The 26,579-nt window shown below is 36.9% G+C and overlaps 1 pseudogene across 5 annotated transcripts in view; it reads right to left on the reverse strand.

Annotated features, from left to right (window-relative positions):
- Positions 1-245: 245 nt before the first annotated feature.
- LOC149565931 (phosphopantetheine adenylyltransferase pseudogene) overlaps positions 246-26,579 on the reverse strand; it is a 53,339-nt pseudogene continuing 27,005 nt past the window's right edge. For 3 of the 5 annotated variants that reach the window (XR_016362084.1, XR_016362092.1, XR_016362090.1), the window contains one exon: positions 576-795. The product of XR_016362084.1 is annotated as a phosphopantetheine adenylyltransferase pseudogene, transcript variant X2 (transcript). Of the gene's footprint in view, positions 796-26,579 lie in introns of all 5 variants that reach the window. The other 2 variants (XR_016362089.1, XR_016362087.1) reach the window with 1 other exon arrangement.

A 26,579-nucleotide genomic window follows, 5' to 3' on the forward strand; every position in this document is an offset into this window, starting at 1 on the left:
ATCAAGGAAGACAAACTATTAACCACCAATGTATCATCTCGTTGAAATTTGCAACAAATGTATGATAAATTAAATTTCAGCGATTTATTTAAGTTCTCGAGTTTTCTTTTAAAATGGTCAATTTTTTTCCGAATAAAGTTTTAGGGGGCTTGGCGAGTTTTGCCAAGTCCAAGTATTCCAACTATGGTTAGAAGCATTCAAAAAAAATCGATTGCAGCATAACAAACCCTAACAAGACAAACAGGAATGCAAATTAGCAAGCTTAGACATTGTTTGCTAAGTGTTTGATGAAATGCCAAGGCACTGTTAAATCAGAAAATACAATGGTAAAGTTAGAATTGGTAGGGGTTCTTAGACTAAGTTCCAAGCTTAACCTAGGTAAAATCCTTTGTGATAATAGTTTTCGGCAGACCATATGGAGCAATGAATTGTTCTGACTTCGCAAATAGCTTCATGTTTATTGTCATTTTGGTATGAACAACAATAGCTCTAACCTTATGAGGTAGAAAGTCCATAACCAGGGACTCTGCATTCATGGTCCAAGGAAATTTCAAGTTGATGATAATTTTTTCTAATTTTCCTTTCTTCTTATTCCTTGGTCATTTTTTTGCATGAATTGCTCTTTTATATCCATTTTCATAATTTAATATTGAGCTTGGACTAGTACTATCTTGCTTGCCTTGAATCCTTGAAATTGTTCTTGTAGCACCCATTTGTCCTCTCCGTGTTTGATGTCTCAATCTTGACCTTGTCATCATCTCCTTGCTCTCCAAGTTTCTCCCTTTTCATAGATTACTTTGCAAAAACAAAAGGGAACATTTATCAAGCTCAAAAAATGATAACCATAAACGAAATGAAGGAAATTTGAAAGCTTGCATGAAATGAGATAACATCTAGACTTGCTTTGAATCAACTTTTTCTCCTACTAAAGCAACTTGATAAAAAAATATCCCATCAAGATGAAGACAAAAAATGCACTTTTATCATGCACTTTGCACTTTTATAATAAGGCTTGGTATTTGTATATGTCCAGATTTTACCTTTTGCCTAGCACTTTATCTTTGATTTCCTTGGAAAATCGGTGATGATTTCTTTCCAAAACTTCCCAAAATTGTTTTCTTTAAGTCATGAAATCTCTACTAAAAATGAATTCGCTGTTTTTTTAAGGGAAGTTGCTGGCCTTTTGAAAGAGGTAAATCTACCTTTTTCTAAGCCAAATTGCTGCCTTTAGAAGAGAGGGATCTTGTTTGAGATTGATGAGAAAATAAGTGCTTTCATCTCTCTTATATAATCGATTCCAAATTTTAAAGGGCACATCTCAATTTGGGCTGACTTGTTTATTATTTTGGCCAATAAAATTATTTTAAATTTAATCATACATTACTCTCATATGGCTTGCTTCTCAATTTGAATTAACTTGATTCTTGTTTGAGGATGAAAACCAGATCATGTATTAGGAAATCTCCTTTCTTACCCCACACTAATCTGATTTTGATTCATAATTCTGGGCAGAACTTGTGGTGATTTCAATATTATGAATTGTAAGGGGAAGATTCTGCCCCTTAGTTGGGATTACTCCAACATATTGCTTGAATTGGCATTTCCATTTTATCATCATTTCACTCCTCTCAATCACTCCATGATCGCTGGTTAAAGTTCATCAATTCTAATTTGTACTTGAGTTATTTTTTAGGGCAAATTAGTCTATTTTGCTTTGATATAAGTCACAATTTCATCCTTGTTCATTCATAGTTGACCACAACTTAGTTTTAGAACTTTCTTTCTCCAATATTAGTCGACTTAGAGCATGTATTTCTCATCAAAATCATCCTATTTGGGAGTGGAAATCAGACACAAGTCAGGATTATGAATGGCTATTCTGCCCCCTCTCAAGATTAAAAATCTTTGTGGTTTTCTCTACTCTCTCAACAATCTGATTTTCGCTAAGCTTTCAGTCTGATTTATATTGCAATTGAAGTTGAAAAACTTCTTTTTTGAGGCCACAAAATCATTCTCCACTCCAACACTTCACATCGTAGGCTATAAAATTGATTTACACCTCCCTCTTTCTTATGAAACTCGTCTTAGTAGAGGGGCAGAATTTGGATGCAAGTTAGGATTATGCAAAGTGCAGAGCAAAACTTTGGTGTGTTAGGATCAAGAATCCCAAGAGGAGGCTAGATTCCGTCCCTCCCTTGGGATTATTCTTCTTGCCATTTGGACTCATGACTCAGTTGTGCTTAATTTGTACTTCCAACCCCAACATCATTTGCTTGATTTTGATCTGATTTGATGATGAATTTGAAATCATTATTAGCCTTAAAACCTCAACTCGCTAATGCCAAAAATAACTCTTTTGATTTTTATAAGGTAGGAGGCGGAGATCTAACATGGGTCAAGATTGGGAATCCTAACTCGGGCGAATTCCACTCCTAAGTAAAAATTCACCTTGGTCCAAGTCACTTCCTTCCCGCTCCATTTAGCAGTTCAATCTGATTTTGAAGGGTGCTCTCATATTTTGTTTGATCTAAATTGTGTGTTGGGTATTCAAATTTGATTTCACTCATGTTTTGCTTCCAAAATTTGTCCTTTTCTCAAGTTCTTATTGGTTTTCACTCTCTTCCTCTTTGGATCTGATTGTTGCATATCATCTAGAGGTTGAGATTGCCCCTTTCCAGCCCCAACACTTGGGCAGAATTCTTAGGGTAAATAGGATTTTCACAAAATAAAAGGGGCAGAATATGATGTCTCTCGAGATTGAGAATCATAAGAAGTAGTCTAATTCCAACCTCCTCTAGGGATTACTTTACTTTGGAAAATTCACCTCTCAAAATCATCATTTTGCACTCTTCACTCCCTCTTTTCATCATTTCGCACTTGAAACTCACCTAAACTAGGGGCAAAATTTTGGGGGGGTTGTTGAGATTGTCAATTTTGAGACATGGTCAAGTTTCAACCTAGTGTCACGATTTTTTATTTTGCAAGTTGTCCCAATTCTTCAAGTCAATTTTTATCAGCTCAGAGTGCGAAGTGATTTATATAAAATGTAACATTTAAGTAATTCTTTAAGGTATATTTCTATAAATACTGTTAGGATGTTTAAGATAGGTTTCAGCGTCATAGGAGTTATAACGAAGATTTCAGACTTGGGAGTTTCTAGAACAAATTCTGGACTTAGCCAAATTTCAAGATTCAACACACCTCTAACTGTGTTGTCTCCCACAACCTTTACTAACTTTCTAAGATGAAATTAAAACTGGAACAAGGTTTTTTGAAAGGTTCCAACTCATTTCATCACAAATCCCTTGATTGCAAATCCATATCCTTGATTAGCTTAGCCCAGCTTTCGCTCATGCCCCAGATACACTTGTCACTTGACTACCCAGCAAGTCAAAGTTGCTCAAATTCATCCCTTAAACTCAGAGATTTGAAAATTGCTTCAATCTAAGACCACAACTCCTACTGGAAAAGCAAAAATAGGGGGTCCCCATGTGCAATGGGGTGATGGTGTGAAAAGGTCACAACAGACTATTGTAGCAACTTATCCTTCAAGTTGGGTGCAAGAAATGATGCTTTATCTTCAAAAATGTGAGTGTCCCCAAGGTCTCAATAATGCAAAACAAGGGTATTTCAGACCTCAAGAAATTCTTCTGTTATTTTGGATAGAAATTTGTATAGAAATGACCTTTATAGATTATAGTTAAGATGCAAAAAATCATATTAAACTAAAAAAGTTATTGAAGGATTCCACAGTGGGACAGCCAGTGGTCATTTTGCACCAAGAACAATAGCTCTTAATATAAAGAGAGTTTGATACTTTCGGCCTAATTCGTAATTTGTATAAAGATGTATCTGCTACTGCCATTGCATCCAATTCAGGTAGGACAGCCTTTCATGAAGTGAGATCTTGATTTCATTGGAGCTATAAATTCACCTTCTATAACAGGACAGATGGATATTGACAGCTATGGATTGCTTCACCAAATGGATAGAAGTTGTAGCATTGAAGGAGGCAAATGAAAATTCAGTTATGAACTTCTATGGAGACATAGTTGAAGGTTTGGCACTCCTTAATCCATTATTTTAGATAATGCGTTAGCTTTTGTGAGCATACAAGTAAATAAATGTGCTATGACAAATGAAGTATATTTGATTACTTTATCCAATTACTATCCACAAGGTAATGGACAATCCAAGCCTTCTAATAAAAATTTGGTTAGGATTATAAAGAGAATAGTTGAGATAATCAAAGAATTTGACACGCTGAGCTGAATTTAGCTTTATGGGCCGATACGATAGCTCCTAAGGAAGCTAAAAGTAACTCACCTTATCTTGTGTATGAAAAAGAAGCATGGTTAACTATCACAGTGAAATAACCAACGCTAAGACTGATCAAAAAGCTGGAAATGATGGAGGAAGAGCCAATAGAAATCAGACTTGCTGAATTGATTGAATTAGAAGAAACAAGAAGATAAGCATGCAAAATTCTAAAAATTCACTAAGCACAGATGAAGAAAACTTTTACAAGTGAAGAAGATTTGGTTCTCAAATGGGATGAATTGAAAAGTAAGCCCAAAAAGCACACCAAATTTAATGTCAAGTGGTCCTTTTATGCTCACAAGGTGCAAGGCACACAACGGTTTTTAGCTGTTCAATCTTGATGGAGAAGAGCTTCCAACCCAGTTTAATCTGATCCATCTCAAGCTTTTCTATTGAAGTGATAATCTACAGTTTTATCATACTAGAATAGGTTTCTTGTTTAATAAAGTATTGATGCACACTATTTTGAGTTGTCTTTTCTTAAAGTACTATAGCACATACTTTGGTTCAGTTTTGATTTCCCTTATAAGTGTTAGCGTACAGTTTATTTAGTCTTATTAGAAAGCAGTTGCTATTCAATGTTTCTAGTAGTCGTGTATAGGTTTGATCTAAGTTGTTTTTAAGTCATTTGCTGACCCTATGCCCAATGGATGCTAAGGCTACTAGTAGTCTGTATTTAGCAAGAAAACTCTCTTCTGAGGTTGCCAAAATGTTACCTTTTTTTCACAAAATAATTTTAAACAGCCTTAAATAGAAGGCTATGTCAAACTCCCAAGTCAAGTCAACAAGCTCCTACTTCATACAATCAGTCAAGAATGTCATGCAAATTAAAAATAATAATTGAACACCTAAAAAGCTGGACTTCTATGACACAAGCATCAATTTGAACCTAGTTGAAGACCATACATGGATAAAGCATCAATCAAGGGGTGTCTTGGGCACACAAATAGCTAGTCCAGAGTAGTTTTCACACCTATTTTGCATGCTTTTCAAAACTGCACAACCAAAGAAAATTTCCTCATGCGAATTGAGGGAGAAGTCAAGGATAAAGACAATTGGTGCAGATTTCAAGGCCCTCATGCAGATCAGAGGTGGAGTTAAACTTCAAAGTCATCTTTCCATAACAAGAGAGTTCTTTTCTAATAAGGCATTCTTTGCAATCTTTTTTTCTCAGTGCTTTCATTCTGGCTTATTGCATACAGCAGAAGCATAAGTATTGTAACTCATTTTTAGAAACATTCTTCTCTTTAATATAATAAAGTAGCAATGCTACTTCTCAAAATTTATTGTCTTGTCTTGTAAATAAATGATTTGATGCAATAGTTGTGGTTTGTTTATGTATCCTTTAAGTTTTTCCTATTCAAACAATGTTGAAGCCAGAAAGCACACATTAAGTACAGGTTATAGGTTGTGATAGTTAATTTCAATAGATCGAAGTTGTGAAGACTGGCAATTTTCTTTCAAGTAAGCATTGAATCTGAATCCTTCTTATGAAATTCTTGTGTTGCATGTTTTGAACTAAGTTGTGGACAAACAAAACCCTTTTATTGATACAGGTTGTGAGTTAGAAGAACATGTAGGTTTTCAAGTTTTGGTGCATCACCTCCTAGATCCATAGGTTTTCATTACAAGATGTCTCTCTACCTCTTTTTCCATCAAGACAACCAACACTCTCTGGAAATATTCTTGTGATAAGTTACACACAGCTTGAGGGTGATCCCATATCTCATAGAATACCATGTTCCAGACTTTGCCAGGATGCAATGTTTCACGACACAACCTTCTTGAGGAGGAGATACAACTATAATTTTATCTTGATTTTGCTTCTTAAAATATTATTGTACTTTTCTTGAGTGCTTTCCTTGTATTCCATGAGTGGGGGAAGGAGGAGAAACTTAAATTGAAATTCCCCAATTCTTTAATATCCTTTGATCGGCAAACAAGAAGAGATGTTTTGTTAAGCTTAGGAATCACATATTCTTTCATTGGCAATGATATTCAATTCCAAAATTATCCGCTAACACCCCCTTGTTTCCAAAATTCCTACAGTTCTATATAGCTATACACCCCAAAAAGGATACATTATACAATTTTCCAAAGGCTTTGTAACTTTGTTGAGCCTTTAGGACAGCTGCATAGCAATATTTCAACCATTTTAGGCCTTTCTCAGAGAATACAAAATAAAGAAAACAATTCATTCCATAAATAAGAAGAAAAACAACAATAGATGAGCAAAGGACCCACATTTTTTTTTCAGTTCACACGAGATACACCTTGATGGCCTGAAGAATTCTCTTTTGTAACATTGTCATAGGTTAGAAATTAGAATATTGCTTAGTGCTTCTTGCCATACAAAAGCATTGCACTTAGGGGTTGCTTCTTTACACTAAATTAGCTTACCTAGCCAGTCCTCTACAGTAGCAGATATTGGTACTTAAAAAGATAATATATAGCTGGAAGTTTGTAAATACCTGACCGATGACCATTGCAACAGGATTTATCCATTCTATTCAAACTGTACACAAATATGGGATGAAATATGGATCAAGCAGTAACCTTCAGTTTGTTATGATGGGAATTCCTGCCAAAATTTCAACACTCGCACTTTTCTACATAGTACTAGCATTTCTTCCCAATTATTACCAATATGATAATAAGTGGCAAGACTCTCAGGCACTGTTATCACAATCAACAATTCTCACAGTGAGGAATTTGCAAAATGCAGATTGAAGAGTATTTTCAGGGTGAGTGTTAACTGACGTAAAAGTTAGCATATTGCGGCAGGTCTCAGATTTATACTCATCTTGTGCTTCTTTTAATGTAGCTAAGTACTGCATGGCTTGATAGAATAGATTGGCAGCCTACATTAGATCTCCAAATGGAGAAAATTTTAGAGTTGTGGATGTTTATTCTATGGGCTTACTATCCTCAATTATGGGTATAGATCTCGTAGCATATTTCTGGTCTGCTTGATCTTGATTTAATATTGTTTAAAAAAAATTTATTCCCAGTTACTACTAACATATATACAATACTTATACAAAATAGCATCTTATTAACAGATACCTTGAACTGTAGTGTTGCTAGAGGATAATCTGGATTGCAATCATGTTTTTAAATTGTATTTGTGCATAATTCAGGTAGCCATTACAACAGTTTATAAGCATGGTTTGATTATTGTTAACCATACTTTGAAAAATAAATACAAACTATGTTATTGTGGTTTGACCATGCACAATGTGTGAAAATCAAATATTTCCTATGCTTCGCCAACTTTGATTGTTCCAATCTGCATGATTAGGGGTGATATATCTGTGACTTAAAGATGAATTGAATGTAAGATTCTTTGTAGTCAATTTTGTTCTTTCCTCAATATGGCCTGTGCTGATCTAATGTCCTGAAATAAGTGGGCCAACCTACCTTGGGCGGTTGGCCAATTTATTAAACATCTATTTTAATCTTCTGTTTTTCCTGATGGCCAACCCTCTTGGGCCTGGCTTTTCTGGCGGGTATTTAGATTGGTTGAAAGTTTTGTATTTGTCACAGACATCTTTGAAAAACAAATGTATTTGTCTGCTTTGAGGGCTTAGGTGCTTAGGCAGTAATATTTCCATCTTGTGTATAGCTCCAAACTAGGCAAATCGTCCTAATACTGTAAAAAGAATTATTTGATATTACATCCAGTTTTGTTTTTTGTGTTCCGGGTTTGGAAGCTTAAAGTCCTATCAGAGCCTCAGACCTGCCAGCCTGAGGGTGTCTTATGAAATTAAGGCAAAGGAAGCAGAGAGAATTCGAGAGAAAAAGGAAGAAGGCAGCTGCTGAGACTTCTGGAAAAGTAAACATGGCAGACAGGGATGAACAATTTGAGAACTTCTTGAATCAGATGACTCGGATGCAGGAAATGATGGTCAAACAGCAAAAGTAAACAAACCAAGTAAAGCAGTTACTAATGCAGTCCATGCAGGACAAAAAGAATAATGGAAGAGCAAAAATGGTCCTGAGGGTAGTCATTTTGGATCCGAGACCCAAAGAAACAGAGTTTCACGCTCCACACAGCTCACTTTTCTACGTAAGTATACAGAAAACAATGGGGGCAAAGAGCCAAGGCTAGCAGGTGTCATAAATGTGAGTATGGATTCCTATATGCAGATTGGTCCCGAGATAAGGCACCAGCTTCCATTCATACAATTTCACAACATAAGAAATGGATCAAAAGGAGGTCAGGCAGATAACTTCCCAAAAAAGATCTGCAACATAAAGTGAGCAAGATGTCACTTCCAAGTTTCCAACCCATAATGGCTCTGGAGAGGTTACTGCACTAGTGTGGATACAGAAGTTGGATACCTATTTTTATCCGTCCTATGACTAATGAAGAAGCCATCAAATTTGTTATTCTACACCTGGAAGGGTTGACCCATGAGTGATGGCACCATGGCCTTGTAACCCAAGGATTTGGTCAAATAGCAAAATTTGCAGATTTCACATATAACTCATAGAAAGATTTGACAGAAAAGATTTCAAGGTCTACTTCCAGAAATTGACTCGACTCAGACAAACAAGCCCACAAATGATTATGTTTCAGAATTCCAAAGGCTTGCAATAATGATGTTGGATGTTTCAGACAAAAGGCTTATGTTCGTTTTCATAGAAGGTTTCTCGGAAATGCTTCACCGATTGGTAATGTTAAAGATTGTAGCTGTGATAGAGATCTTTATGTCTGATTTTATGAAATAGAAATATGTCTGTTATGACCGTTATGGTCATCTTCTGCTAAAAGAGACATTTGTGATAATATTTAAGATAATATTATATAAAGAGATATGTGTCATACCTCATGTGAAGAGGCATGCGTATAGAAATATGTCTGTTATGACTGTTATGGTCATCTTCTGCTAAAAGAGACATTTGTGATAATATTTAAGATAATATTATATAAAGAGATGTGTCATACCTCATGCAAAGAGGCATGCGTATAGAAATATGACGTGTTGAATATTTGGAAATATGAAGGGTCTTGTATTGGAAATTTGAAGCGACCTTCGTGTGGAAGATGAAGGATCTGATTTCAATCTATTTATGTGACAGCTTAATGTATTGCAAGGCAATCAAGTGAAAGCTTTGTACTCGAACATTTTTTTTATATCAATAAAAACTTAAAAGAGATATTTGCTGGTGTGGCTGGGTTTTTCCCTTCAAATGGAAGGGTTTTCCCAAGATAGTTTCTTGTGTCTTTTGTATCTATCTTATTCTTCATTATTGCTGTTTGTTTTTATTTCTAGGCAAAACTTAACATGGTATTAGAGCCAAGTTTGGATAACAGAAAATACGGAATGTTGAAGTCCTTCTAGCGATGATGGATTTTAATATTTTATTCATTCTTTTGATGATTACAAGCTTCTTTCTCTATTGAGGGGTATGTGGTATCCTTATGAATGATTAGTTGGCATTCTCTTTTGGCATTGATATTTTTCTCTACCAGCTTGTATTATGGGAAAAGAGTCTTTATTATTGTTTCTTTATGGTTGATAGTTACTCTCAGCAGCTCCTCTTTCTTCCCCATCAAGCATCTTCTCTCCACACCCTTGGACTCCCATAGTAGCCATTGTTTGGATTGTTGTCAAGCCAATCTGGATTCCCATTGTGGTCTGTGTTATTATGAACATTTGTATCTTCAATGGCACTCAGGTAATTCCTCATCACACAAGTGCAGGAAAACACAACGAACGTGTTGCGCATGTTGGATGGAAACTGGTGACCTACCTTTTAAAAAAATGCCTCTCCCAGGCCCGTAGTCAGAATCACAAAATAAGCCAAAAGGCAGAAATAAGAACCACAACTAACGGATCATCCACCAAGATGTGATGTCTTGTCGTGTTCCTTCTCCTATGACTTCGTTATTGAAGTCCAGATTCCGCAAGAGAAGATTGAGGATATCATTCCTCATCAATATCATACCTAGTCAACGCTCCTAAGAATCTTCTCAATTTGAGCATGAGCATGCCTCTTCCTGCATGTCGATTGGTTCTCTGTGTTCTCTCTCCGTGAGTCTTTATTTTGTATTGGCATTTGGGAGTATTTCTAATAAATGTGAGTCTGTTCTCACATGAGTGTCGTCGCTCACTGTGCCTCTCCAATTTTCTCTATATATATTGTCTGTGTTCAATGGTTCCTCCAAGCTGGGCTTGCGTAATTTTTTTTTTTCCTTCTCTGTGTTACTCTATCAAGTGCCTTGGATATCGTCACCTGAGAACACTAGTAGTCAGGATTGTAATAATAGAGTTCCTATTCGATTCTTGGCAATTTGTGTGTTGAGAGATATATAGAAAAAAAATTAGCATGTAAGCATTACTTTTTGCAGAAGTGAAGAGATGATTCGAAGATTTGGTTTGCAACAGAAGCTATTCAATCTCTAACCACTGTTGGGTAGTTGCAAGGATTATTCTTCCCTGATTCATTGTTGGCAGACGTTATGAGGCAAGAAGACATTACATCTCTGTTGTCTTTAATGTATGTTCTGTGGCAAGAAGGCAAGTCATGATTAGTCACCGTTTTATGTGGAATTGTAGCTTTGGAGAAAGCATGTGTGTTCTGTGTCTATGTGAAAGACAAGTATTCATTCAGCGGCAGCGCCGTCTTTTGTCAATGGTTAATCTAGGCCATTTCATATTCTCAAATCAAAGATGAGCAAATGATTGCTCACTCCTTTCTTTTACCCATTGAATCGAAACTTGATAAAGGGACAAACAAGGCTTTTAACAATGCAACAAATGTGCTAAAATCGTTCATTGAGTCCTCTGAATAATTTTCAACATGGGCATGGCCTTAATAAACAGGTGTAGGCCTGGATTTAATCTCTGTCCAATTTGATTATAGGAACACTTGGCTGCAGAGAGTCTAAGGTTAATGGGTTTTGGAGGTGTCAGATATAAGACTACATTTTTCACATACCGATGTGTAGTTTAGATCATAGGTATCAAAATGGGGTGCAGGGTTGATGTGCCAGGGGAATGTGGAGCCTGCAGTGGCATTCAGACATAACTACTCTTCATCTCCTGTAGATTACAAAGATGGAAAGTATGAAAGATTGTCAGCAAAAGATATTGTTGCTTGTGGGTGGGCAATACTTGATGAAAGTGAGAGCAATTGGAGAACTCATACAGCTGATGAAAGTACCCTTGCAGTGGAAGAAGGTTTTATTTTGGCTGGAGCAGTTGAAAATTGAACTTAATTGGCCAGAATTGTAGGATGACTTACTCAGAACATTCTCTACAGGTTTGACAGAAGATTTATACATTGCTATCTTTGGTATCTCTGTGGTATCTACAGGTTTGATAGAAGTCTCCTACAGGTTTCGTCTTTTACTGCATGATGTGTTTAGCATTCTTGTAATTTCTTCATACGATTTACGAGATCTTTCATATTGGTTTTGAAGACAATTGTTATAAGACTCTGAGTCTTTCAAAAGTAGACACTCTATTGGCATTTTTGTGGAGGCACTTCCTATTATTCGATGGCTTAGTGTCACCATGGGGTGCTATTTTAATATATGTTACTCAGAGATTATACCTCAATGTTTGTTCATGATATGGTTTAACAATCGGTGCTATAGTGGCACCTGTGGTTCATGGACGTGTTTGAATCTATTTTCAGATTGCATGGTCATAGCTACGATCTTGAACTTGTTGCTGAGCAAAGGACATTTTATAGAGTTGAGTTGAAAACATTGGTGATTTTCCATGTAAAATAGATTAGTATTCCTGATTATATCTTGAATATTGAATTTTGTTACAGCGCTGAGTACAACTTGAGCATTGATCTCGATATGTATCTCTTAATGATAAATTAATTTTATCTCTGTTCATTACAGGATGCACCAATGAAGTGATGAGAGATTGATTGCTTGTATTGATGATACATATCTTTATTTTTAAGAGGAAGATCATATACATAGGGAGACTTTTCAGTTCCAAAGGGAGGTTACGTGACAAAGAGAGATGTCAAATTGCTAAAGCTCCCTGGTTGGTCAAGCTTGAATCAGCTATCTTATTGTGGTGATCAAAATTGTCCCTACTGAGAGGGAGTCTCTATGGAGAGAGAATCTCAGCCATGCTTACATGGTGGAAATGCATTCTTCTCTAGTAGAAGTCTGAGTTGAAAGCACTCATTCCACCGTCTGAGTAGGTATGGTGGACCAACCTCTACTAGTAGGCATGGTGGAAATACATTCTTATCTAGGAGAAGTTTGAGGTGAAAGCCCCCGTTCCACCCTCTACAAGTAAGTATGTTTGACCACCCTCTCCGAGTAGACATGGTGGAAATGCATTCTTCTCTAGGAGAAGTCTTAGGCGAAAGCCTTCGATCCACCCTCTGCAAGTAGGTATGGTGGGCCACCCTCCACAAGTAGGCACGGTGATAATGCATTCTTCTTTAGGAGGAGTTTGAGGTGAAAGCCCTCATTCCATCCTCTACAAGTAGGTATGGTGGATCACCCTCTACGAATAGATGTGGTGAAAGTCATGTGTGTCACTTCATGACTTAAATTTTATGTGCTTATGAAGTAACTATGGCGAATTATGTTGTGTTGAGATAACATGTGTCATGTGATGTGAATTTATCATCTTTAATTGCAGCTATGTGTGTCTGCCTTACTAATGATCTCTCTCTTGCTAAGAGGGAGTGTTGAAGCTTGTAGCTACGATAGAGACCTTTATGTCTGATTTTGTGAAATAGAAATATGTTTGTCATGACCGTATGGTCATTTTCAGCTGAAAGAGACATTTTTTATAATATTATATAAAGAGACGTGTCATACATCATGTGAAGAGGCATGCATATGGAAATATGAAGTGTTGAATATCTGGAAATATGAAGGGTCTTTGTATTTGAAATTTGAAGAGACCTTCATGTGTAAGATGAACAGTCTAATTTCAATCTATTTATGTGATTGCTTAGTGTATTGTAAGACAATCAAGTGAAAGCTTTGTACTTGAACATTTTCTTTTTATCAATAAAAAGCTTAGCTACTGATGTAAAGTTTCTGCAAATTTTGAACAACCAAACTGATATGATGCCTTTCTCTAACTTGCTGAAGATGATTTTAAATATATCAGATCTGTATATGAAGTGTTATCTAGAGTATAATAATTATTCTGCAAAATGTTTTATACTTGCTACAAATCGGATAGGGCAGTAATGCTAAAGGAGCAGACCATATAAATTTCATGTGTCCTTTATCCACATTATTAACCCTTATTTATAAGACAATCAAGAGGCATGACTCTTACCAAGTTAGCCCTCTATATAAACTCTCAATTTATCTGCCAAGATCGGCATCTAAAGGAGATTATGATTAGTTAGTAAATGTACTAACTATACTATGCAAAATAGAACATAATAAGTTCCCCATTAAAGATGCCGATTAGGTCATATAAATAATGTATTTAAGAGACCAATTCTTTCTAAGGATCTTCATACTTTACTAGATCTAATGCTCTGTGATTCAGACCAGTCATGATTAACAGAGTTATATGGAATTAACACTCCCTCTTAAACTTGATAATCTTACTGAGAGATAAAATATCTAGCACCATCAATCAAGATGAATAGGCATAAACTGATACTTTATATCTATTTGAATCTTCTAAGCATGTGGTATCATTGAACACGTGATACTATGTCATATTACTATCCCTGTGATATGACATATCACTTATACTAGTGATAACAATATTGCATGGAATGCAACATATAGGATAAAATCCGAAGAATGATTAAATTCTTCCTTTATCCAAGTTGTGACTCATAGGTATTGGTAGGCCTATATCACAATATGATCTGATTTGAGATCTACCAGTGCACAGGATAAAATCTGGAGAATGATTAAATTCTTCCTTTATCCAAGTTGTGACTCATAGGCATAGAAATGTCTACATCACAATATTATCTTGAACTCATCCAGATCTGACAGTAGTTCTCTACTATTCAGCACATTATCTAAGAAATCGTCATCTCTCATAATGTATCTCAAAAATCGTCACCTCTTAGATAATGAATACAAATGGTGGATCCCATAACAATCAATAGCCTGACAAGAATAATTTTAACTTAAAATTATTTCATTAATAATTAAAGAATACAAATGTATTATAATTCAACCATACCAAGTATTTGCTTGAAGTGATCTATCTTCACTCGAGAGAGAGGTTTGCTAAGAATATCTATTGTCTAATTTGCAATGAAAATGTATACTAATTTTACAATATTCCTATCTACCATATCTCTTACATAATGGTAAGGAATTTCAATATGCTTGGACTTGTCATACAAAACTGGATTCACAGAAAGCTTGATGGAACTCTGATTATCACAATGAATAATAGTAGGATTCATGAGTTGACCAAATAATCCCACAAGTAGCTTTCTAAGCCACACTGCTCCTTGAGAGGCCATTGTTGCTGCAATGTATTCAGCTTCTATGGAACTATGTGCTACGGATGCTTGCTTTCTGCATATCCATGATATCATCGTTGAGCCTAAACTGAAACAACATCCTGAAGTGTTTTTCCTATCAGTAACACTTCTAGCCCAACCTGAGTCTGTGTACCCATGTAAGTCCACGTCAACTTTCTCATACTTGAGCCCAAGGTTAAGAGTGCCTTGTAAGTATCTCATAATGTGTTTGACTGCAACTAGGTGAATCTCCTTTGGTTCACACATAAATTGACTTAAGGCATTAACAGCATAGCAAATATCAAGTCTTGTATTTACCAAGTACATAAGAGACCCAATCATTTGTCTGTAAAGAGTAGAATCTATAAAGGGTGATTCTGCAGCTACTTCCTTAAGTTTGTGTAGATTAGTCTCCATTGGAGAGGACAAAGGTCTACAGTTCCACATTCCAAATCTCTTCAAGATGTCTAATGTATACTTTCCTTGATTAAGTATGATGCTGTCAGAGTTCTTCCATACTTCTAGTCCTAGGAAGTAATGAAGGAGTCCTAAATCTTTCATTTCAAATTCTCTGATTAGATCTTTCTTGCATTGATCTATAAGATGATCATCACCTGTTATTAGTAAATCATCAACAAATAGTATCAAAATTATCATATCATCTTTATCATTTTTATAATAGAGATTTGGATCAGCTTCATTCTTGGAGATTCCTAAACTGGAGAGATGCTTATCAATTCTTTCATACCATGCCCTTGGAGCTTGTTTAAGCCCATAGAGAGCTTTCTTGAGCCTACAAACAAAGACTTTAGAGTTATGAGTTTCAAATACCTTTCCTGTAATCTTTCCATTTAGAAATATTATTTTCACATCCATCTAATGTACTTTCCATCTCTTTGATGCTGCAATAGCTAGTACTGCCCTTACAGAGGTGTATCTAGCAACTGGAGCAAAGGTTTCTTCATAATCAATTCCCTCCTTCTGAGAGAATCCCCTAGCTACGAATCTAGCATTATATTTTTCAATGCTACCATTAGCAGCATACTTGATTGTAAATATCCGCTTAGAAGAAACGACAAATTTTCCTTCAGGCCTTGGAACAATTTCCCAAACATCATTCTTAATAATGGATTGATATTCTTCCGTCATAGCATCCTCCCAAGCTGTATGTTTAATAGCATCTAAAACATTGGTTGGTTTTGATTTAGATAAATCACTCATGTTTGTTGCATAGCTAGAAAATATTTTGGGTCTTTTGCTTTCTCTGACAATTCCAGATGGTGCAACGAAGTCTTGTGCTTCCTCTATAGTCTTTATAGCCCAAAGTGGTCTTTTCTTAGGATTTTGAGTTTGCTCAAGATTAAGATTTTGAATTTCATCTTCAATTTCTTCAATGTTCTCCCTCTAAAACTTAGATTCATGATTTTCTTTAGAACTAGGTATATGTGTAGGATCTTCGGAACCAAGGGCTCTTTTGAATGCTAAATCTTCTTCAAATATTACATCCCTACTAAGTTCAATGTTTTTCTAACCAGGTATGAAAACTCTATATGCTTTAGATGTTTCACTATACCAGACAAAAATACCTATCCTCTCGAAGGGTTCTAACTTAGTTCTCTTTTCTTTTGGAACATGTATGTATACTGGGCACCAAATATCCTAAGATGGCTTATATTTGGTTTAACCTTAGAAAAGACTTCTTCAGAAGTTTTATCTCTAAGGTGGGAGTGAGGACTTCTGTTTTGAATATAGACAGCAGTACAAGAGGCTTCTGCCCAAAGATAATATTCTAAATTTTGATCAAATATCATAACTCTTGTTGCTTCTATAATTGTTCTATTCTTCCTTTCTGCTACCCCGTTTTGCTGTGGGTTATAAGGAACAACATACTCCCTCTTAATTCTCGCTTCTTTACAAAAATCTTTAAACAAGCTTGAAGTATATTCCTCTCCATTATCAGTCTTAAGAGTTTTAATTTTGTATCCTGATAAGTTTTCAATTAAGGTTTTGAATCCTTTAAATCTCCTAAGGATTTCTTATGGTTCTTTACATTTTAAGAAGTAAATCCATGTTTTCCTAGAGAAATCATCTATAAAAAGTATATAGTACCAAAATCCTCCAAGAGAACGAACAGACATAGGTCCACATAAATCTAAGTGGACTAATTCCAAAACATTGTTAGTTTTTCTAGTGCTATCATGAAATGGACTTTTGGTGTTCTTACCCAGAGCGCATCCTTTGCATATGCTTGAATGATCTTTATTCAACTTAGGTAAACCAATAACCATCTTCTCCATAGTTGATAAGGCTTTGAAGTTTAGATGTCCTAACCTTCTGTGCCACATTTCGTTTATATCAACAACTTCATGAATTAAGGCTTGAATAGGTTCTATGTTTAATTCATATAAGTATCCCTTTCTTTAATCAATCAACTTTGACTTCTTAAATGAAGAGTTCTTAGACCAAGTCATTAGTTTATTGTCCATGAATACACTATTATGTCCATCATCTTCAAGTGTTGTAACAGAGATTAGATTCCTCTTTATTCCTGGTACATAGAGTACTCTTTTGAGATGGAGAGAAATACCCGACTTCAATTTCAAGGTGCAGTTCCCAATTCCTTTGACTGAATGATTGGAATTATCACCTATGGTAACTTTGCCATTAACTTCTTCTGATATTGAGTCTAGTACTTATTTGTATCTTGTAATGTATCGAGATGATCCACTATCAATTACCCATGTTGTGCTTGATACTTCATTTGATAATGCAGAATACAATACGTGTTTCTCAGGATCATAGTTTTCTTCTTTCCTAGTAACATTTGTACAATTTACTTGTTGCTTTGTATTCTCAGGGCAATTAGATCTATAGTGTCCAAATTTTTCACATTTTAAGCATTTTATTTTGGATAAATCTCTCTTAGGTTTGTCATTCCTTTGATTACTCATCTTCATAAAGTGCTTCTTCTTACCTTTATAGGAATTGGTTTTGAGAACATGAAGTTCTTCATCTTCAGTTTTCAATTTTCCTCCTTTCTTAAGTTTCCTAGATTCTTCTTGAAGGCAATCTCGTTTAAGTCTATTTAAGTCTGGAAGATTGTCTCTAGCACTTACTCCGTGCGAGAATGTTTCCCATGAATCCGGTAATCCATCTATAGCCATGAGTGTCAGCTCTTTGTCTTCAATTATGGTCCCTACTTGCAAGTTCATCTCTTAGACTAGTCACCCTTAGGAAGTATGAATTCATAGATTCTCCTTTCTTTATCTATATATGATTTAGTTGCCTTTTTAGTGCAAAGGTTCTAGTTGCATTGTTAACCTCATATGCATTTAATAATGCATTCATCATATTAAATGTTGTTTGATGTTTCATTAGCATAGGTATATTTCATTTTTAACTCTATCTAATATGATTTGCATGGCTTTCCTATTTCCTTTACTCCAGATAGTTTTATGAGGATCAGCATCAGATTGCTTGGATTCTTTATCAACAAACTGTATTACATCATTGTCTTCAAGAAGCATCATAATTCTGAATTTCCAAGCAATAAAGTGTTCATTTCCATCAAACCTATCTTCGGGTTTGATTGTGATAGCCATTGAAGGTAGAAGGGTGTTGCTAGATATGAATCAAGTCTGATTACTAATTTGCAGAGCAAAGGTTCAACTGTCAAAGCTCTGATACCATGTAAAGTTTCTGCAAATTCTGAACAACCAAATTGATATAATGTCTTTCTCTAACTTGCTGAAGATGATTTTGAATATATCAGATCTGTATATGAAGTGTTATCTGGAGTATAATAATTATTCTACAAAATGTTTTATACTTGCTACAAATTGGATAGGGCAGTAATGCTAAAGGAGCAGACCATATAAATTTCGTGTGTCCTTTATCCACATTATTAACCCTTATTTATAAGACCAAGAGGCATGTCCTTAGAAAGGACATGACCCTTACCAAGTCAGCCCTCTCTATAAACTCTCAATTTATCTTGCCAAGATCGGCGTCTAAAGGAGATTATGATTAGTTAGTAAATGTACTAACTATACTATGCAAAATAGAACATAATAAGTGCCCCATTAAAGATGTCGATTAGGCCATATAAATAATGTATTTAAGAGATCAATCCTTTCTAAGGATCTCCATACTTTACTAGATCTAATGATCTGTAATTCAGACCAATCATGATTATCAGAGTTATATGGAATTAACAACTAATTCATGAAATGAATCCGATTCGGGCACGTGAATCGGATCCATGGACTCATGATTTTTTTTCCCAATTATGATCCATAGAGGATTCGTGTGGATATACACACACACACAAACAAAAAAAAAATACATAATTCTAAAACTAAATCATTTCATAGTAGGAATCTATGATTCTAAATCATTTCATAGTATGAATCTATGAATCAAAGTTAGTACGACTATAAAGAAAATTTAAACACTAAAATAGAAGAAATTTTTTAATTCATTTTTTACCAGACAAATCCTAGCACAAATCTAGATCCAGACTCCAGGGTACAAATCCAATAACTAGGATAAAAAGAGATATTTTGCTAATGTGGTTGGGTTTTCCCAGGATAATTTCTTGTGTCTTTTCTATCTATCTTGTTCTTCATTAGTGTTGTTTGTCTTTATTTTTGAACAAAACTTCACAGGTAAGAACTTTGGACCCAGCAACACTAGAGGAAGATATTCGAAAGGCCTCAAGTCTTGAAGATTCCATGAAGAAAGGAAAAATCAGTAGCAAGGGTACAATGGCAAGGAAGCCACAGAGGTATTTTATCAAAACAAATCCACCTCCCTCCTCCAATACCACATGACATGTCTAGGAATGAGTTACGAAGGTAGAACTTGTGTTTCACGTGTAGGGAGTTGTGGCAACGGGAACATCAATGCATGGGAAAAGGTCACATCTACTATGTCAAAGTTGTTGATGAGGATCCCGACCTAGACATAAGGCTGGAACAGGAAGGGGAACAAACCTCTTTTGAGAGATAGCAACAGATAGGAGACTCACAGCCCTCGTCAGAGAACCACGTTATATTGCTTTCCGTGTTCAAAGAGTGTTGAAGGGACGAAGAATTACCATCCTCATTGATAGCAGTGCTACTTACAACTTTGTTAGTGAGGAAACGGTCAAAAGGTTGAAATTGAACAAGTCAATGGATCTGATGTCAAAACAACAAGGAACTTAGTTATGTTGTGTACCAAGAAGGTTTTGAGAATGGAACTAACACCGGAAGAATATCATATGAAAGATGATTTCTACGTAGTTAAATGGAAATGGAAGTTGTTTTGGGAATCCAATGGTTATATGCAATTGACAAATTGAGGCCACCCATGAGACCATGGAGTTTATACCAAAGTGGAAGAAAAATAACCCTCCGAGGACTCAAACAAAGGACCAATATCTATCTCAGCAAATAGAAGGACCAATTTTTTTGCGAAAATCAAGTGGAATGGGCAGCTGAATTTTTCGCCGCTAATAACCTAGCAAACTAAGAGAAGTTCTAGGCATCGAGACCCAATGCATCTTGGATAAACACAACAAGGTCTCTGAAGGTTTTTCACCAAGTTTGCCTCCAAATAGGGGTATTAGACTAGTAAAGGAAGCCAAACCTGTAATGATCATACCAGATTGCCATCCCAAAGCTTACAAAAATGAAATTGAGGCAACAATCAAGGAATTAATCCAAAGGGGACACATCAGACCCAACTCCAGTTCATTTGCATCATCTATGGTGTTGGTAAAAAAGGAGGATGGAATGCTAAGCATCTGCATTGACCACTAGACACTAAACAAACAAACAACCAAAAATCACTATCCCATTCCAAGAAATGGGGCAAAATATTTTTCTAAGATAGATTTGTGTCTCGATTATCATGAAATCAAGGTTCGAGAAGAGGATGTGCATAAAATGGCTTTTAGGTGTCACTATGGACACTGCAAATTTCTCATCATTCCCTTTGGTTTGATTAATGCCCCAACCACTTTCTATTCATGAATGAATATGGCATTTATTTCTCAACTAAGGAAATGTATCCGACTTTTTCTCTATGATATTTTGGTCTCTAACAAAACTTGGCAAGAGCACCTACAACACTTGGATATAATATTGAGCATTCTCGAGCAACAATCCTTCTACACTAAAATGTCCAAGTGTGAACTTGGATCATTAGAATTCTTGTATCTAGAGTTCAAGATTAGTAGTCAAGGTGTCAGAATTGACTAAGAAAAGATTAAACTTACTCGAAATTGGACTAGACCCAGGAATTTGAGAGGGTTGAGAGGGTTTATGGGCCTTTGCAGCTATTACAGAAGATTTGTAAAGGGCTTCTCCCAACTTGCAACATCATTGACAAATCTAATGGAGAAAGGAGCTTTCACATGAAACCTCATAGCACAAAAAGCCTTTGATAAACTCAAAGAGGTAAATGAGCTTGTGCCTTGTTTTATCCATGCCAAACTTCACGATGCCATTTGTCCTAGAGTATTGTAATCTTATTTCGCCCCCGCCAAGTTTGAATTCAAAAGTTTAGCCCACCCAACGGCTAGTTCCTAGATTTAATATTATTTAAACGCCTGAGAAATATTTAAAAAGTAAACAACCAAACCTTATATTATTTCATATTTCCTAAAGTCCATTGTCACCGACTTGTAACTTTCCTGCCGTCAAATTCCCCAAGATCTACGGATACCGCACGCCTGCAATATGAAGTTGCGAGGGTTTTAAAAAATGCGGGCATGCCTCCTTGTGACACGTGGAAGGAATGACGTCGCAGGCCCGCCTTTCTCGCAAGGTGATACATGAAGAATTCTCATCCTCCGGTGCGAACAGATCTACGACCAAGGCTTCCCCACATCATCAAGATGCGAAGATTTTAAATATTGCGGGGAAGCGCTTTGCTGCTGCGTGTCCCTGTGGGGCCTGTCTCTTCGTGAGTCGTCAGGTGATGCTAGGTGGTGCCGCATCACGCTGAGTTGTTGTACAGGTTGACAAGGTGCTGCCAAGTGTCATGGGCCCAGATTATGTGAGCAAGCGCAGAATACGAAAGATCTTCTCGATTGTTGATCTCGTGGAGATCAACGACCAGGGCTTTCCCACTTTATCAAGATGCGAGGAGAATAAAAATTGCGGGGAAGCGCCTAAAGGGCACGTGTCCTAGCGACCCGGCTAGGGTATCAACGGTGCTAGCAGTTAGTGTAACCACCACGGTCAAGGTTTTGGGATGGCACAGTTAGTTTAAAAAAGGATGGTCAACTTGGGAAGACCCCTGCAAGGTGGCAAAAAAATAAAAGATCGTTGGTCCACGTGGCCTATTCTCGTCGCAGTGTCCAATTGACCTGCTGACCCTATTGATTCATGAGTTAGAAATGAAGGAATACTAGGATTTTTGCACGAATCTGACCCTCATGATCGATTCCAACCACTTTCGAGTGAATGCAAAACAAAGAGGAACACTCTACCACCCCTAATCCGATCTATCTACCTGGTTAGAACTATTTAATGGCGCCATGTCTACCTTCTCAGGGCCCTGTTTCCACAGAGATTAGATATCATTGCATCTGGATCTGTGCTCCGATCAGATTTGCATCTGGATTTCCATGATTATTCTCTGTAGGGCTTAATGGCAGTAGTTGTAGAGTAATGTCAATTGGAAAAAAATCTCAGTCATGCCTAAACTATAAAGGCAATTTTTGCGAATTTTGTAAGGGTCAAACCTTCTCTGATTTCTCTAATATTGCTCTGCAAATCTTCAGTGTAAAAATTCTCTTTGCCTCTAAACTGAATGACATCCTGCTTATCTCCTTCAGCTATTGGTGCGAAAGTGCAAGAATCCTTTGCCTCTCATTGATGTTTTGTAGAAATATATGATCTGCATAACTGTATCTCTTTGACCTATGAATGATATATAAGCGAATCTCTATTTCCTTGTGTCATTCGTTCTGGTTTTTTGATCTGCATGTGGTTGTTAGATTAAAACAAGTCTGAATGTGTATATCTTTTGGTGTCATAATGCTTCAATAGTGCATGTATGGGCAGAGATTGGTTTGAACACTCTATTTTGGTGCATCACCTCCTTAGATTAGAATAGCTAGATTTGCTCCAATGCTCTTCTTCTCCCTTTTCCTCTCCAAGAATAGTTAGGTGCACCCGGATAGTAAGAGGAAGTCGGCCTTCTCCGGAGATTCAACCTCACAGTTCAAGTCCCACAGCTTGGAGGTTGTTTCCATGTTTCACAAGGTTGTCCTTAAGTAAGACTTTGGACAAGGGTACAAACCTCTATGACAACAATTTTTGGCACGCCCGGTGGGACATATATCAGAAGATTTCAAGTCTACTGGTGTCAAAAAGGAAGATTTCAAGATTAATACCAAGGAGATAGCACTGGCTTCGATGTCCAAGCCTTCAAGAGATTCATTCTTCAAGTACTTGGCGACTCTGAGCTTCAAACACATATGGTTCCAGACCAAAGTTGCGTAATTCATGCCCAAAGCTGAAACAAGGGCATCTTCTAGAGGTAAATTTTAGTACCAAGAGCTTTCATTTTCAAATCCTAGAAGGAGGGGGGCTAGAGTATCTTTATCACCAGTTAGGAGTGCAATAGTAACAAATACACCTGCAAGATCTATTTCTACCCCTCCTACTGTTAGATCTCAGCCTAGGTTGCCATCAGCATATATCAATAGATCACTTCTCTATATGGCACAGCCCAGAGCTCATGCTTTTGCCACCTTTAATGGTGGCAATCCTCTTTTATTGGCCCAAAGACATGACATACCAATAGCTGCAATTAAAAGTATACCAGAGTTTACTGGTGAAACTTTTATCTCTCCCTCAGAACACATTCAAGAGGTTGCAAATGTTTGTAATATCCATGGTATTACAGAAGATGATGTTGCAGTTAGGCTTCTAGCCTCATCTCTGAAAGGAAAAGCACTACAGTGGTATAGAGGTTTGGCTCATGGTTCTATAACAGATTGGGATGGATTAGGAGCAGGACTATGTAAACACTTTGAGGACAAAAGTGACCATTTGTCACTTTTAGAACAGTTGACTACCATAAAAAGAGCCCCCCATGAATGTATGATTGATTTCAACTATAGATTTCAAAAGACATGGGATAGAATACCTGCTTCAGTAAAACCTACCCCTGGTAATGCCTTCTTGCATTACCTCAGAGCTTTCAACAGTGACATTGCCACTACGATCCAAACTATGGGAGGGGATACCTTGCCTAATGCTTATGACATAGCTATAAAGTTAGAAAACATCCTAATAGAAGGGGGTAAGCTAGCTCCAAGGCCTCCCATGCCTTTCTTTCCTGATGTTCCAAATCACCAACCAGAAATGGTTCCTCTTCCCACAGCTTCCACCTCACAATCCCTTGCTCTAGTCCCTCAAGCTTCCATATCTTCAAATGGAATAGATGAGATTAAGGAGATGATGCAATCTATGATGCTGAACATAGATAAGAGATTGCAAGGCCACGAAAAGAAACTGGAAGATAGTTTCTCTGTGATGCAGAAAATGAGCAACAAGGTGGTGACTTTAGAAAGACAACGGGCTCAAGGTAGTAAAGCTCATCAATCACAACACCAAACTATGAACAGTGGTAGGCCCCCAAATCAAAATTATGGGAACAATTCTTTTGATCAGAATAGACAAGAAGTCATGCTTCAACCTCAAATGTGAACCAAAGTAGGGCCATAGTCCCTCAAAACAATATGGCCCAAGATCAGGATTTTTGTCCCTCCTGTAACTACTCCTATGCTCGTTGCATGTGTCAGAAGGTTGAATCTTATTTGGCTTTGACCATCCAAGAGCCTGCAGCAGGACAATCATACAAGGAGGACCAAGTTAAGGAGGCCTCATATATGCAGGAACAAGGTGATTGCTCCTTTATGAATCATCAGGTGGAGGAACATTGTAATGTAAACCAGGATTCATTGCTCACAATACTAGGAGCAAAAGAAGAGCTATTGAAGATGATGCCCTTCCTCCTCCTAATCAGGCCTCAACTTCAAATGCAACACCTCATGAGCAATCAGCAGTAGATGATCAATCAAATGTTTTTCAGCAGCAAAGGCAAAGTAATGTCAGAAAGGATGTGCGTGATCCTCTAGTTGTTCCATCTCAACCTCCTGCAAGGACAGCTCCCAAGGCTTCTACCAAAGTGCCCTCTACTCCATTCAGTGTGGTAGAACAAATGAAGAAGACAGATGTGAATATTTCCATGTGGGATGTTGTCGCTACTATACCCATGCAAAAGAGGTTGTTGCAGCAAGAGTTGGAGAGTACTGAACCAAAGGATCAGACACCTAGCATGGAAAGTGCCACAAGTCTAGTGCAACCATCAGATAGGGCAGAAACAAGTAAAAAGGTCAGACCTCCTCCATTCTATGTTTCTCTAATTATAGGGGATAAACTAGTCCACAATTGCATGATTGATTCAAGGGGTAGTAGTTCAATGATGCCTAGGTGTGTTGCCGATGCTTTGGAAATGAAATATGAGCCCATTGTTAAGGATGTATTGCAGTTGGATGGTAGAATTGTCAAGACTGTAGGGATCCTTAGAAATGTAGAAATGGCCCTGCATGCATGCCCTGGTTGTACTGTAACTCAAAATATATCCGTTGCTGAAGTCAAGCCACATTTTGCTATCTGTCTGTCAAGAGATTTCACTGCCCAAATAGGTGGTTACATATCCTTTGATTGGTCATATATGTTTTTTAGAACAAGATATGGAGCCAAAGCTTCAATCAAAGCAGAGCCTCTAGCCCTTCATCATACTGAACCCTACACCCCTAATCTCATCAATATGAATTGCACTATCCTAGAAGTGGATGAGAATGACATAGTGAATGAACCTACCACTTCCCTAGCACAGATACCTGATTTTCTCTTAGATGAATGGGCTGATGCATATCAGTTTGATCCTATGTCAGAAACCCTTGAGACAGGCCTTAGTACCTATTGTATATTAGAAAAGGATGCTCTAGTTCCCAATCTTGTGGAGACTAAAGGAGATATGAATAAGATATGGAGCATGTACTTTGATGGATCAAGAAATAAAAATGGATCAGGTGCTGGTGTGATGTTGATTTCTCCTGCACAAGTAAGGTATTACTTCTCATTCAGGCTCCAATTTAGTTGCACTAATAATGTAGCTGAGTACGAATCCTTGATTCAAGGTCTCCTACTTGCTCAAAGAAGAGGAATCCAAATCTTAAGTGTATATGGAGATAGTGAGCTGGTGGTTAATCAAGTGAGAAATCAAAATGTCACCAAGAATGGTTTGCTCAAGCCTTATAAACATAGGGTATGGGATCTGCTTGAAGGTTTCAATGCATTTAATATTCAAAGCATCCCTAGAAAAGAAAATAGACATGCTGATAGACTTGCAGCAATAGGTGCATCTCATGATGTGCCAGGGAATCTTGAGGAGAAGAAAGAGCAACAAATCAGAGTGGTAGTAAGGCCTGCCGTCCCTGACAATAACATACATTGGCAAGTGTTTGAATCTGATGAACAAATTGTGAGCTTCTTGCAAAATGAAGCAGAGTTTTCAGAGAAAAATCAGTCAAGATTGCAGGATCAGTATGGGGACCAAATCATTAATCTCAGCTCCAACAAATTGCCTAAAGGTCTCATTACTTTAGAGAGTGTTTTTAACCTTGATGACCAAGCAAGAGGTAGAGTCATGAACCTAGCTGCTGACGAAAATGACTACACCCCAGTCATGGTCACTGATGGAAAGTCCTCAAACTTGGGGAAGGTATGTTCTAAAATTGA

Source organism: Cupressus sempervirens, chromosome 3 (assembly GCF_028749045.1).
Source record: "Cupressus sempervirens isolate cs-2001-9-10 chromosome 3, ASM2874904v1, whole genome shotgun sequence".
Lineage (NCBI taxonomy): Eukaryota > Viridiplantae > Streptophyta > Pinopsida > Cupressales > Cupressaceae > Cupressus > Cupressus sempervirens.